Here is a 16,625-nt window from a genome sequence, read left to right as displayed (position 1 = left end):
TTCCAGCACACCACCTTTACAGGTTTTCCTGGAGATTTACATCTCCCTCTAGATTTAGATCTCCCACTCGATGACTTATTTTTGTTTCTATTCTGGGACCGTCCTCGTACAAACAAGGCATCACCATTCTGGCTCTCCATATTTTTCCGTCTCATCTCCTCCATCAGCAAGAATGAGACTATTTCATCAAACTGCAAGGCAGTTTCATTGCTACCTATTGCAATAACTAGACTATCCCACGAATCTGGTAGAAAACACAACAAACTGATGCACTTATCTTCATCTGAAATTTTAATATCAACAGATAATAACTGACTTACCACAGTATTAAATGCATTCAGATGCTCTGTCACCGAGTCTCAATCTTTCATCCTCAGGTTATACGGTTTTTTCCGTAGGAGCAGTTTATTCACCAGAGACTTAGATTGGTACAAAGTCCCTAACTTGTCCCACAAAGCCTTCGTCGTAGCTTCCCCTAATACATTCAGCAATACTGAATCTGAGACACACAATCATATTGTGCTCTTTGCCTTCCGAGCCAACTTCTTCCATTCTTCATCGGACACTCTTGTTGGTTTAGTACCTGGATCTATCACGATCCACTAATCTTTATCCACCAATAGATCCTCCATCTTGAGTTTCCATAACTCAAAACTCTGACCATTAAATTTATCGATCTCTATCTTTCCACTGCTCGCCATCTTCTTTCACCACTAGAATCGATCCCACATATCTCCCACTGTCTACCACAGGCCCGAGTGAAACCCCTCAGCAACAAAGGTGTCCCCTTGAAGCCAAAACAGCTCTAATACCAAATGTAGGTTTTAACCCCGTACAGAAATTACCTGCATACGAATTCTAAAACACAGAAAATAAACAATGCGAGAGAATAACACATAAAACACATATACATAGAGATTTTCCCCTGGATCAGAAAATGGGACTACCAGCTTGATTTTTCATTATATTCCTTTCAATGTTACAATACATATTTATACATGCCGAAGCATCCAATACCACGGACCGAAAACCATCGCGTCCAAAACCATGGACCAAAAAACCATAGGTAGGTCTACCCAACCAAATATAGGGTCCAAAAAAAAATTTCCCAGGGCGCTACCCCGGACCCCATAGAGGGGGGCTACCCACTCCCCTCAAACCCCCCCACTACGCAATCGATGCAACGAAGGGGGGGCTCCCCCCGCCCCCCCTATAACCCCCTGGTACAGTATGTAGGTTATTCATGGAAAGAATATAACACAACCCAAGAGAAAGGTGGCGAGGGAGAGCAAGAGCAGTCAAGCAAGTAGAGAGCAAAGGAAGCCAAAGGCAGAGTCAGTCGAATAGGAAACAAGTGGAACTAGTAGTCTAGGTGCGAAGCAGAGGATAAAAGGCAGATGAAAGGATGGGAAAGGGTTGGTGAATTCTAGTTGTTGATGAACCAAGCGAGCTAGGAATCAGTGCAGCCTTCCTAAGTTGCGGAAGGTGGGTACACCCTTGCTTTGTTGGTCTCTGATCTATGGGTTGGGTCATTCTTGTTGTTGATGATTAGGCTTCAAGCCTTCTGTACTTATTTATGTATTTATTTCTAAAGAGACATTTGAGTTCTATACTGGTTCTTTAACAAATTTAAATATCTATCTATATGTTGTATGATTTCCTAAGCTAATGTGAGTAGAATAATATGGTTCGATTACAATAGGTACTTGATTGTTGAGTTAAGATTGGTTGCAGGTTGTGGTTCCCTTGGTGCCTCATTCTAACCCCTCACACTTCAATCATGGCATGCCTCAGGTGAGACTCCTTACCCTCTCTTGGTAAGGTGAAAATGTTGACATTGTTCTAGACTACAATAGAGCCTTGTTGGCCCCTTGTGCCTGAACCCAGGGTCTCTTCCCCATTCCCATTTTCATGCCAACACATGCAAATTCATGCCAAGTTACTAAGGCATGCCAATATGTGTTAGGTGTTAGGGTGTGGCGCCAACACATGCTAGGGAGTATTAGGGAGTGTCAGGAAACACAAGGGAGCACTAGTTTCAATTGCATGGAAATGAATGAATAAGAGTGTGTGATAGGGAGTGTTAGCGAGTTCCAAGTGTGCTAAGGAGGGAGTGACAAGGTATGTTAGGTAGTGCCAAGGCATGCTACAGTGTTGGGGAAGCATGCCAAGATGTACCAAGTTACAAGGTGTGCCAATGTGTGTTAAGGAGTGTTAGCGAGTGCTAGGAAGACACAAGGGAGCACTAGGTCAAAATGCAGGGAAATGAATGAATAAGAGAGTGTGACATGGAGTGCAACGAGTTATAGGTGTGCGAGGGTAGCATCCGACCAAGATGTGCCAGCGCGTGTTGGGAAGTGTTACAGAGTGCCATGGAAACAGAAGGGACCACTAGGTCAAAATAATGCATGGAAATGAATGAATGAGATTTTGTGAAAGGAAGTGTCAGTGAGTTCCAAGTGTGTTGAGGGAGTGATAAGATATTATTTGCAGTGCTAAGGCATGCTAGAGGCCAGGGCAATGATATGCCAAGATGTGCCAAGTGTTAGGGTGTGCCAATGCATGCCAGGGAGTGTTAGGGAGTGCCATGGAAACAAAAGGGAGCACTAGTTTCAAATGCATGGAAATGAATGAATAAGAGTATGTGACAGGGAGTTTCAGTGAGTTCTGCGTGTGTTAAGGAGTGAGTTACAAGGTATGCTAGGTAGTGCCAAGGAATGCTAGAGTGCCAGGTCAACATGCCAAGATGTGCCAGGTGTCAGGAAGTGTTAGGGAGTGTCATGGAAACACAAGGGAGAACTAGCTCAAAATGCATGGAAATGAATGAATAAGAGTGTGTGATAGGGTGTGTCGGTGAGTTTCAAGTGTGTTAAGGAGGGAGTGACAAGGTTATATGCTAGGGAGTGCCAAGGCATGCTAGATTTCCAGGGCATGTCAAGGAGTGATAGGGAGTGCCAAATCATGCCAAGGAATGTAGGGGGTGCTAACACGTGCCACATAGTGCCAAGGGATTGTTAGATGTGCCAAGTGCTATGGCATGTCAAGATGTAAACTATGTTGCTCAGTTGTTTTATGGCCACAGTTGGACGTGAGCCTTGACATGGTAACTTGTAACTTGTTAAGTTGGATAAGTTGAAATTATATATGAGTAGCCTAAGATGAGTTATAGTCAGTTCTTAGGTGAACAAGGCATAGTCTAGTTGTAGTAACTGTAACTTGGTCAAGTTGTTGTAGTCGAGGCAAGACTTGGTTGGGTTCCCAAGTCCCAAAAAAAGTAAGGGTAGTTGTGAGGGCATTATAGCTAAGGAGTGTTAGGGTGTGCCAAGGAATGAAAAGGCATGCTAACACATGTTGAACATTTCCAATGCATGTTGAGGAATTTTAGGGAGTGTTAGGGCATCACAAGGGAGAACTAGGTCAAAATACATTGAAATGAGCAAATAAGTTTGTGTGCCAAGGAGTGTCAATGAATTCCAAGTGTCTCAAGGACAAAGTGTGTTAGGAGAAGGTCAGAATAGGAATTGTAGGAGGCAAGCCTATGGTTACAATTATAAGGGGTTGGTCAAAGAAGTTTTAGACAAAGGGAAACTTTGGGTTGGGCACAACATTGTTTTTCCAATGACATGGTTGGGTTCCCAAGTCAAAAAAATAGTAAAGCTATATATGGTGGCATGACAATTAGGGAGTACTAAGCTGTGCCAGGGAATGCCAGGAAGTACTAACACATGCTAGAAAATTCCAAGGCATGTTAGGCATGCTAAGACAAGCCAACTGCTAAGGCACGCCAAGATGTGCTAGGTGCCAGGGTGTGGCATGAATGCATGCTAGGGAATATTAGGGCCAAGTGCCAAGGAAACACAAGGGAACACTAGTTTCAAATGCATGGAAATGAAGTGTCAGCGAGTTCCAAGTATGCTAAGGAGGGAGTGACAAGGTATGTTATGCAGTGCCAAGGCATGCTAGAGTGCTAGGGAAGCATACCAAGATGTGCCAAGTGCCAAGGTGTGCCAATGTGTGCTAAGGAGTGTTAGGGAGTGCCAAGGAAACATAAGGGAGCACTAGGTAAAAATGCATGGAAATGAATGAATAAGAGTGTGTGACAGGGAGTGTCAGAGTGACATGGTGTGCTAGGCTACGTTAAGTCATGCCAGATTACTAGGGCGACATGCAGCCAAGATGTGTCAGGTGCCAGGGTGTGTCAACATGTGCTAGGAAGTGTTAGGGAGTGATAGGGAAACACAAGGGAGCACTAGGTCAAATTAATGCATGCAAATGAACAAATAAGAGTTGTGACAGGAAGTGTCAGTGAGATATAAGTGTGCTAAGGGAGTAACAAGGTATGGTAGGTAGTGCTAAGGCATGCTAGAGGCTAGGGAAACATGCCAAAATGTGTCAGGTGCTAGGGTGTGCCATTGCATGCTAGGGAGTGTTATGGAGTGCCAATAAAACAAAAGGGATCACTAGTTTCAAATACATAGAAATTAATGAATAAGAGTGTGTGACAAGGAGTGTTAGTGAGTTCTAGGTGTGGTAAGGAGGGAGTGACAAGCTATGTTAGATAGTGTCAAGGAATGCTAGAGTGCCAAGGCAACATACCAAGATGTGCCAGGTGTCAAGGTGTGCCAATGCGTGCCAGAGAATGTTAGGGAGTGCCACATAAACACAAGGGAGAACTAGTTCAAAATGCATGGAAATGAAGAGATAAGAGTGCGTGATAGGGAGTGTCAATGAGTTCCAAGTGTTCTAAGGAGGGAGTGACAACGTTATATGCTAGGAAATGCTAAGGCATGATAGAGTGTCAGGGCATGTCAAGGAGTGCTAGGGTGTGCTAGGGAGTGCAAAGCATGCCAAGAAATGCAGGGGATGTTAACACGTGCCACATAGGGCAAAGGGATTGTTAGACGCGCCATGTGCTGTGACATGTCAATATGTAAACTATGTTGCTTAGTTGTTTTATGCCCATGGTTGGACGTGAGCCTTGACTTGGTAACTTATTAAGTGGGATGAGTTGATATTAGACATGAGTAGCCTAATATGTGTTATAGGCAGTACTTAGGTTAACAAGACATAGTCTAGTTGTAGTAACTATAACTTGGTTAAGTTGTTGTAGTTGAGGCAGGACTTGGTTGGGTTCCCAAGTCTCAAAAAAAGCAAGGGTAGTTGTGAGGGCATGATAGCTAAGGAGTGCCAGGGCATGCCAAGGAATGAAAAGGCATGCTAACACATGGCAGACAATGTCAATGGATGTTGAGGAGTGTTAGGGAGTGTTAGGGGAACACAAGGGAGGAATAAGTCAAAATTCTTAGAAATGAACGAATAAGAGTGCGTGCCAAGGAGTGTTAGTGAATTCCAAGTTTCCCAAGGATGAAGTGTTTTAGGAGAAGTTCAGAATAGGACTTGTAGGAGGCAAGCCTATGGTTGTGATAAGGCATGGAAAAAGCGATTTCAGAGAAAGGGAGACTTTGGGTTGAACACAATATTGTTTTTCTAATGAATTGGTTGGGTTCACAAGTCGCAAAAAGAGTAAGGATATCTATGAGGGCATGACAACTAAGCCAAGGTGTTCTAGGGAATTTAAGGTTCCTAAGTCGTGGAAAAATGTAATGCTAGTTGTGAGGATATGACTGCCAAGGTGAGTTAGGGAATGCTAGGGCATGCTAACATGTGCCAGATAGTACGAAGGCATGTCAAACAAGTTAATATGTGCCAAGTGTTAAGGCATGCCAATATGTGTAAGGGTGTGACAATGCATGTCGAGGACTGTCGAGGCAACAACAGGGACGAACAATTTAAACTACAAGGAAATGAACACATAATAGGGTTAATAAGTCATCAATTTACCTTTTCCATGAGGGGCATGCTAGGCACACCAACACTAGGTGCCAATAGGTGCCAAGTGTTAGTGCATTCTAAGTGCCAAATATTCCGTCATTGCTTCTCATATACTTTCCAATAATTGATCTCAAATAACTTTAATATTAAACCATGCCAAAGCATACCAACTCAACACATGCCAAACATGCTAAGACTTTCCAAGTGCCAATGTGTGTCAGGGAGTGTGATGCATGCTATGAAGTGGCAGAGCATGTCGAAGAGTTCTAAGGTGTGCTAAAGAGTTCCAATGCATGTTGAGGAGTGTTAGGGAGTACTGGGACAACACAAAGGAGCACTAGGTCAAAATGCATGGAAGTGAATGAATATGAGGATGTGTTAGGGAGTGTCAATGAGTGCTAGTTGTCATGCCAAGGAGGGAGTGACAAGGTATGTTAAGCATGGATAAGGCATGCCAGGGAATATTAGGGCATGTCAAGAAGTGCTATAGTGAAGATAGTTCTGGGGTGTGCTAACATGTGCCAAATAGTGCCAAGGCATGCTAGGTGCTAAGACATGCTAGGATGTGTAGGGTGCCAGAGTATGCCAATATGCGTCAAGGAGTTTCAAGGCAACAAAAGGAATAACCAAGCTAAAATGCAAGGAAATGAACACATAAGAGGGTTAATAAGTTGGGACTTTATCTTTTTCAAAAGGGGAATGTTAGGAACACTAATAATATGTTCCAATACATTCCAAGTTCCAATGTGTGCCAAGTGTTAATGTATGTCAATGAAAAATTATGCCAAGGCGTTCCAGGGCATGCCAAAACATGTTAGGGGAGTGCTATGTTATGTTAGGGCATGCCAACATGTGCTTGGGTGTCCTACTCATGGCAAGATGTTTTAGATACAAAGATGTTTCAGGTACAAAGATGTTCCAGGTACAAAGATGTTCCAAGACATGTGGGGTGCCAAGGAATGTTAGTGTTTTCCAAAGCAGGTTAAGGTGTGCCATGAGTGTTGAGGAGTGCTAGGTCTCTCTCATTAACATAATTAACAAAGGTTGATTATGTATTAAATAATATAGTTCATACACACACTAGTGGAACTTTATCTAAAGGAAATTTGCTAGATAATAAACCTAATAGAGATGAATCATGTGTTGACTAATAGAAAAGTTATGTTATTATGACTTGAGGGAAATGATACACACTAATTACTTCTTAACAAATTGATTGACTCTAACCACTATGGCCTTGGACACATAATGAAAAGGACTCCAGAACAATGGTCTTAAATCGTTATCTTTTGACAAAAAATATAGTAATAGGTACATAGAGGCATCAAAAACTCATTGGAATGATCAATGATGACAAACATTTTTTTATCGTCACCAAAAGTAACCAAAAAGAGCATTAGTGAGGGTCAATAAAATATCGTCACTAGAAGTGTCACCAGAGAGAGAATTAGTAATGGGCCTTTAACGACCCTCACCAAAAGTGTCACCAAAGAGAAAATTAGTGATGGGCCTTTAACGACCCTCACCAAAACTGTCATTTAAAATGGCTTTGGTGACAAACCTTAAAGGACCATCACTATATACACTTACAATAATGATTTTTTAAGGACCGTCACCATATGTGACATTGGTGACGGACCTTAGGCATGACCCTCACCAATGAAATTTTTTCTTGTAGTGGATAGAGGACTTCAAGGTTACCTTAAGGCTATTCTTCAACAACAAATTTATGGAGTTAGTTTTTACCCTTGACTTCATCTACACATTCTTCCTTTTTATTGTAACACTATAAAGTAACCATCATACGTGTAGACAAAAGCCTTGGTTTGGTGGACATTTCTTTAGGGAGAATGCCCCATTTCTTGCGAACATCCATAGCCCCAATGGGTTTTCCTAGTGGTATCACATGTCAGTACCCACTACCAGCAGGCGTCCATAGCCTCAATGGGTTAACCTCTTAAACCTATTTTACATTGAAGGCTCTAGTCCCATGTTTCCTACTATTTTAGATTTAACTTATGAACATTGCTTTTGCAATTGGTATATGGGGGAGCGCCTTCAGAAAGCCCCTTAAAGGCATATGATGATACCTTTAAGAGTGACTTAGATTACTTGCATAATGTCTTAGACGCATAAGGTACTTACAAGTACTTCAAAGGACATAACATGAATGAGCCATTTTTAATGTGAGATGGATGAGGCTAACCAAAGAATAACCAAAAGACACCTAAACTCCTACTAGTCATAGTTTTCATGTATGTTTTCGCTTTTAAAGTAGTGTTCCACTATGAACAAAGACTTCATTAACTCTCTTGAAAGGCTTAATAAAGATGCTCAGAGATCATGCTTTGGTGTTATGGTTATAGTATTCAAGTTTCTTTTTCATCGTTATCATTGTATGGACCTCTTAACTTTGTTTTAATCCCCTTTGTATACATTAGTAACTATAATTTGAGTGACTAATTTGTATTGATAATAAAAAATCTATGTGAATAAGAAAAATCTTCAATTCAAATTTTATGAAAATGATTGCTTATATCATCTTTGTGAAATAGCGGTCTTAAAACAGATAAATCATGAATGCAACATTTTTAATAACTTAAGGAAAAAGGAAATATGTCATCAAATACTCCCCTAAGTGTTCCATTCCATTGATGAAGATTCCTTTGCCACTTTTAACAACATTCTTCTAGTATTTAAGCATCCCAAATGAACAATACCCTTGGATCCTGCTTTTTCTTACAAAATAGCAAATTGGTACCAGAATTCTCGATACTTGGTTAGATGAAACATGGTACTAAACAATTGGTATGCAATACTAGATGATGTTTCTATGCAATAATTTCCAACTTTACCTACAATTCCAAACATAATGGTCATAGATTGCTTTATTAAAAAGAAAAACTAGAAACAGATCTAACTAAAAAGAAATAATAAGTGGGAAAGAAAAGTAATAGTTGAACCATGCTGCAGTTGGAAATAAGACTGTGTGGAAATATTTATTAAAACAATATACAACTGAAAGAGACCCCGACAAAAATATGCAATAGGAACATAGATCTCCCACTTTAAAGTAATTTCTTTTTAGCTGTTAACATCCCTACTTATTGAAAAAAAATAAGAATGATGTTTCACTATATGTTATAACTATACTAACTACTATATGCAACATTTATTTATTTATTATCCTATTCTATTTGAGAAAAATAAATCCCTCTCCTCAAGTATAGGAATATTTCCAATGTAAACATGTGTGTAACAAGTATAAAAATGCATTCATACTCAAGTTTAGAATATAATATTCAATGCATACCTGAGTATGAAGAACCAATTGTTTTAATGATGATGTCAAGAAATAAGGAAGAATGAAGGATTGATATGGCCTTACAATTTCTTGAAACCAACTTTCGACAAAATCAAAATTCTTTTGGTTTACCTCCTTATTTGGATCATTTATCATATCCTCCTTTAATGTGACATGCATTTCTTCTAGCATTAGATGATTATCCTCTTGTGTGCTTAGAGGATATGTAGATAGGCATGTCAAAAATTATTCAATCTCAGGTTCCAATGGTTGCTCTCCATTAGATGTGGTCTATGATTCTTTAGTTTCTTTGATAATATTGCAAGGGTGGGGTTCTTCTTGTGATTCATCGATTTATTGTTCTTCTATCACTTCTGGAGAGGCAGATAAATTCTTGACTGCTGTCAAGATTTGTTCTTCCTGAGAAGAAGATATCCCAGATGCTACTAGAATTTGAGAGAGTTCTTCCAAATTCTTAATCATCCTTGAATACTGCTTTGCTGGTTGCTAACACCTATCATGCCCATGGATTAGTGTATGAAGTTCTTATAAAAAATCCTAAATAAATAAGAAGAAAACACACTTAAAACAAATGGAATTAAACCAATCATGTACTCAAAGCCCCAACATGCTACTAGGATCCTACTGTCACCAAGTTATATGTTCACACAAGTTAGGCTTCTCTTCTTTCCATGAATCAATATAAAGGAAAACACACTTGCAAAGAAAAATGAAGCTTTAGATCCTACCTTAAAAATAAACTAGAGAATCAATTAGAGACAACAAAATTTGGAGTAACCCCACCATAGTGGATGCGTTGCTCTTCACTCACATCTTACCGTCTTCTCTCTGCCCTTAGGTCATCCCCAATATCACTCAAAAACCATAAAAAAAAACAAATCATTACCTATTACCATTTACAACTCCAAAAATGTTGGGACAATTATATGAATGATATATTGCCACACTATTAAATTGTCAACCAGGGAGTCGTAATCAGTAGAGATGATACACTATATGTGTCGATAACAGGTAAGTTCCTATGTGAGATGAGTATAGCTTAGAAAAAAACCAATACTAACTTCCTCACACAATTTGAAAGCAAAACTCAAAAATGAAATCTTAATAAGCAATGTAATCTAATGGTTCTTGCTCAGGTAACAAGTCTTTCCATTTATAGGCTCATGAAATGAAAATCTGGATTCAGCTGTATTTCCCTGTAGCAGTTGATCTCAATCGCTACAGTAGAATCAATTCAATGCATTTAAACATTAAACAAAGCAACCGAGACTAGTCCTGAAAGAAACTGTGCATTCTAGTACAGGAAATGTATGACAAGAGTCTTCACTAACATCACATGTAGGTGCATGGTGAGATCTAAGATATTAGCTCCATGTTCTTTAAAATAACAATCAACAATTAAATGTGCAACTTATGAAATAAAGTTTGCATTCATAAAACTAATAAACTGTCACTCGGAATTACTTACATAAAACAAGACTAGAATGGCATCAAACTATAAAACACTTCTAATTTATATAATAACTAGAATAATAACTTTCCTTGATGGCTTTGGTGGGCCCTTGCCCGACTACCAAGGAAAGCTTGAAGACTTACAAAACTAAGAAATTAATTAACACATCGAATTCATCAATTTCTGCTCATATTATTGATTTCAAAGAAAGATTACAAAATCAAGTCTCCAGCATAACAATAAAGTTAAAACTTTGTTTCTCTATATTTATCTAATCCCCTCTAATCTCCAATATTCGGTTATCGTCTACAAGCCTTCTCTTAGAGATAAATGGCGTTACGTCAAGGCTTGATAAAATAGTAACAAATCATACAAAATATTACAGTTTAGCTCTTTTACATATTCGGCTTCATTCTCATGACATGCAGTGCATAAGGAGGAAGAATATCTCAATTTGTTGTAACAAAAAGATGCCTTTGACCAACAATTTCCTTGACCTCATTGAAGACAGTTCGCTCAACCACCGAACTTGGAAACTAGAGTCTGGTACCGGAATAATACATTCAGTGCAGGAACGCAGGTACTGGAATCACGCAAGTGTTGGAACACGAGTACTAAAATTACACAGGTGCTGATGTTGGTGCCAGAAGGGCGCACAAGTTTGGTGAACACATGTACACAGTGGATAAAAACATGGGCAGCTAATCAGTAAATACATAGGTACTGGATGAGAACCCGAGTACCAGATTGCTAAGGTTGGTACCGTCTACAAGCCTTCTCTTATAAAGAAATGGCATTACATTAAGGCTTGATAAAATAGTAAAAAATCATACAAAATATTACAGTTTAGCTCTTTTACATATTCGACTTCATCCTCATGACACACAGTGCATAAGGAGGAAGAATATCTCAATTTATTGTAACAAAATGATGCCTTTGACCAATAATTTCCTCAACCTCATCAAAGACAGTTCGCTCAACCACCGAACTTGGAAACTAGCGTCTGGTACTGGAATAATACATTCAGTGCAGGAACACAGGTACTGGAATCACGCAGGTGTTGGAACACAAGTACTAAAATTACACAGGTGTTGATGTTGGTGCCGGAAGGGTGCACAAGTATGGTGAACATAGGTACACAATGGATAAAAACATGGGCAGTTGATCAGTAAATACATAGGTACCAGATGAGAACCCGAGTACCAGATTGCTAAGGTTGGTACCGGACGAGTAGGAGCACGGGTACCAGATGAATAGGAGCATGAGTATTGGATCGTTGCACTGGTAACGGATGAGCAGGAGCACATATATGTATCCAATTAATGAGAGATTATAAGAAATCAAATAATTCTATTTCTACAACAAGAAAACATAAAAATCAAGATTTAAATATAAATTACCTCATATATACACAAGGATGCTAAAAGTCATGTTTTTGAAGAAGGTAGGCAAGTAGTGAGTAGGTTTCGAGGTAAAGTTGGTCAAAAATAGAGGACAATATGGGGGATGAAAGGCATCAAAAAGGAGACTCAACAACAATTAAAGTTCATCATTTTGAGAGGGCACGTTTGCATGTCTCAAAGATGAAATTTGATCTAGCGTTCTTAAAAACACGTAGGGACTCGTATTATTAACAGTTCTTGGGTCAAACTAGTCGTTATAATCTAACATCTAGTTAGATTTTCTCTACATATATTTATTTCAATGACTAGATTGGTGTTGGGTCCCTATAATACTAGTGATTACCCCATTAATATTGTAGTTATACCCCTTATTTATATTTTTGTGCCCCTATTGCCCCCATATTGTTATTAATGTGCCCCATAGAATCCCTCTATTGTTATTTTTGTGGCTTTATATTATTATTGTTAGGTCGGCTGGATTATATTGTGACTCCTTAGACTCCTATATATAGAAAGGAGGTTTTGTCATTTGAATCATCGAAGAATTGTTCATTTATGTAATGTAAAGGAGGTTTCCCCCTCGAATAGGCTGAATTCTAAGGCGTTGATCTATCTTTTCTATCTTTGCTTGAGCTGGTTTCATAACATTTGGTATCAGAGCTTTGGATTCTAGGGTTTCGCTGCTCCAAACAGGTCATCGTGGAATTTTCGATATAACCTTTTTTCTGTGACATTTCAGAAGTCGCAAAAAAAACCCATTTGAGAAGAAATCGCACTGAACCTCGAGTCCGAATTTCAGAGCTTTTCGCGCTATATTTTCGGAGATATGATCTGAGGAAGTTGGTCTTTTTGCAGACTCCTGAATTACATTCCAAACAGGTGACCTCGAGAAAATCGTCATAACTTTCTCTCTGGGGATTGGATTGAAATTTCGTAAGAAGGTATAGAAAGAGGATGGACTGTAGTTTCTTGTCTGCATTTTTTAGATCCATAGGTCGAAACAGTGACTCGTGGCACGTCGTACAAGTTTGCTCTACTGAACTAGTCTATAAGCAAGTCACTGTGGGAGATTTCACATAACTCTTCCTTGGAGAAACCAATTTGGGTCAGACTTGTGGCATTGGAAAGAGGACTCAAAAGGCTACTATAGGTCACAATTTTAGAACTGGATGATCCGAAATTACAGAGATACATCGGATTCAATATCAGGCTTCTACAAAGTGAAAAAAGGTGTGTAGTTTTTTTTTTAATTTTTGCATAAGCTTGGTTTGAAGGAATTCAAAGGGCATAGTAAAGCATTATTATCAGTAACTAATGCCCCGAGGAAAGAAAATTCAAACACCTAGTAAGGAACCTGAAAGCTCTAGCATGACTCATGAAGAAGAGGAAGAAATGCTACATGATATATCAAAATTACAAGAACAAGTGCAACAAATGTCACGCTCACAAAAGCTAACAGAAGCTAAGATAAATGGTGTGGAATCTAAGATAAATGGCGTGGAATCTAAGATAAAGGGCATGGAAGCTAAGATGGATGATTTGAAGACAGATTTGAGGACAGATTTGAAGACAGACATGGCAGATTTGAAGACAGATTTGAAGACAGACATGGCAGATTTGAAGACAGATTTGACAAATTTTCTACAAGAAATACTTACTAATGGTGAAAAGGTTGTAAAGGAAACTCATGATGTGAACAAAAGAAATGTTAATCATGATTCCATAGACTCTAATGTTGGATCGAAGACCCACCATATTCCAAAAATCGATATGAGGAAGTTTGATGGCAAGGATCCCGCCACATGGATATTACAGATGGAGCAGTTCTTCGATCTCAATAATGTGCAAAACACACAAAAGGTACGTATGGCAACTTTATATTTGGAACCAAATCAGTTTGTATGGTATCAATGGCTTTGCTCTCAGAAACAATTTATCACTTGGGCAATTTTTACGGAAGAATTGATAGCACATTATGAGGATACAAAAAGCAACACATTTTTTAGCCAATTGATAAGTCTCAAACAAAAGGGTTCAATAATGGAGCACATTGAGGAGTTCCAAAAATTGAACATAAGGGTAAAAGATATTCCAGAGGAGCATAGGATTGATGTGTTCATAGGGTCTTTAAAGGATAATATCCAACATGATGTTCGCCTTTGGGAACCTGATTCATTAGAGAAGGCATTCAGGTTAGCAAGAAAAATGGAAAGCAAAATTATGGCAACCAGGAAGCATACCACTCACAACTATAAAGACGGAAGTGCAGTTGCCCCTAGTCTTCCACAACCTATAAGGTTGACACCACAACAATTGGAAGAAAAAAGAGCAAAAGGGCTTTGTTACAGTTGTGATAGCAAATACACTAAAGGTCATAAGTGTGCAGAGAAGAAATTATTCTACATAGATTGTGAAGAGGAAGAAGAAAAGGAGCAAGAAAGGTCAAAAGAAGAGGATATGCTCCAGGAACAAAGCCTAGATGAAGAACAAATAAATCCGACCATATCTTGTAATGCATTGGCGGGAATTACCACTCCTCAAACCATCAAGATAGAAGGACAAATCAAGAAGAAAAAGGTAATAGTGTTGATTGATTCAGGAAGCACCCACAATTTTATTCATTGTAGGGTAGCAAAAGAATTGAATTGCTTCCTATATCCAGCACCAGAGTGTCAAGTGATGATTGCAAATGGAGGAACAATAAATTGCTCTGGAAAGTGCCATAATATCAAGCTATCCATGGGAGAATATGTATTGACTAGCCCAATGCTTTCCATTCCAATGGGAGGTGCTGATGTTGTACTAGGAGTCCAATGGCTACAATCCTTGGGTACAATAGCTTTTAATTTTCAAGAACTTTTCATCAAATTTTCTACGGAAGGAAAGGAAGTTGAATTAAGGGGTATTGCAGGGAAACTAGGAAAGATAATCAGCTCTAATGGTATGACAAAGCTTCTAAAAAAGGAGCAAAGGGGTGTAATTGCACAATTATGTTCGCTAGATGTTTCCACATTAGAATCATCTATTTCTCTAGATCTCCAAAAAGTCCTGGACAATCATTCCAAGGTATTTGAGACTCCCAAAGGTCTCCCACCTATGCGTGATCATGATCATGCTATTCATCTGATTCCAGGAAGTGTTCCTCCAAACATCAGGCCGTACAGATATACCTATGTCCAAAAAAGTGAAATTGAACGTATGGTTGCAGAAATTCTAGAGGCTGGTATAATTCAACCGAGTCAAAGTTCTTTCTCTGCTCCAGTAGTATTGGTGCACAAGAAGGATGGATCATGGCGCATGTGTCCGGATTATAGGGAGCTCAACAAGCTCACTATTAAAGATAAGTTCCCCATTCCTGTCATTGATGAATTACTGGATGAATTGCATGGATCAATTTACTTCACCAAGTTGGATCTTCGTTCGGGATATCATCAAATCAGAATGAAGATTGAAGACATTCCGAAAACGGCATTTAGAACTCATGAGGGTCATTATGAATTTTTGGTCATGCCTTTTGGCCTTACCAATGCACCTTCAACATTTCAAGGTTTGATGAATTCAATTTTCAAACCATTCCTTAGAAAATTTGTGTTAGTATTTTTTGATGATATACTTATCTACAGCAAGTCTTGGAAGGATCATGTTGAACATGTTGACAGGGTGCTACAACTATTGGAGGAGAAACAATTATATGCAAAAAGATCCAAATGTTTCTTTGGAGTCCAGGAGGTGGAATATTTGGGTCATATTGTATCTCATGAAGGAGTTAAGGTAGACCCTAGCAAAATTAAAGCCATTAAGGAATGGAAAATCCCCACATCCATAAAGCATTTGCGCAGATTTCTTGGGTTGACAGGGTATTATCGCAAGTTTGTTAAGAATTATGGGAGAATAGCAGCACCTCTAACGACATTATTGAAGAAAGATGCATTTTCATGGACTCCGGAAGCAACAAAGGCCTTTGAACATCTTAAAGAGGCAATGTGCCAAGCACCAGTCTTAGCTACACCGGACTTCACAAAAACCTTTATTGTGGAATGTGATGCTTCAGGAAATGGAATTGGTGCTGTTCTAATGCAAGATGAAAGACCCATTGCTTTTGAAAGTCGTCCAATCAAGGGAAAGTTTTTAAGCAAAGCTATTTATGAGAAGGAAATGTTGGAAATACTCCATGCACTTAAGAAATGGCGACCCTACCTAATGGGAAGACACTTCAAGGTAAAAACGGATCATGATAGCCTTAAATACTTTTTAGAACAAAGATTATCCTCTGAAGAGCAACAAAAGTGGGTCACAAAGATGTTGGGTTATGACTTTGAAATCATCTACAAAAAAGGGAAGCAAAATGTGGTGGCAGATGCACTCTCAAGAAAGGATGAGGATGTGGAAGCATTGTTGTGCGCTATTTCTATTATTCAACCAGATTGGATAAATGAAGCAAGGGAGGAATGGAAGAATGACGAAGAAGTGTGGGCACTTATTCGAAAGCTACAACAAGATTCCAGTACGTCTGATACATTTAGCTGGCAAAATGATTCGTTATGGTACAAAGATCGCTTATACCTCTGTAAGAATTCCCAGCTAAAACAAAAGATTCTTATGGAATTGCACA

This window comes from Pinus tabuliformis, chromosome J, assembly GCF_031772625.1.
Source record: "Pinus tabuliformis cultivar Carrire ecotype Pingquan chromosome J, CPIR1, whole genome shotgun sequence".
NCBI lineage: Eukaryota > Viridiplantae > Streptophyta > Pinopsida > Pinales > Pinaceae > Pinus > Pinus tabuliformis.
The sequence above is the reverse complement of the archived record's forward strand: the minus strand, read 5'-3'. Positions refer to the sequence as shown.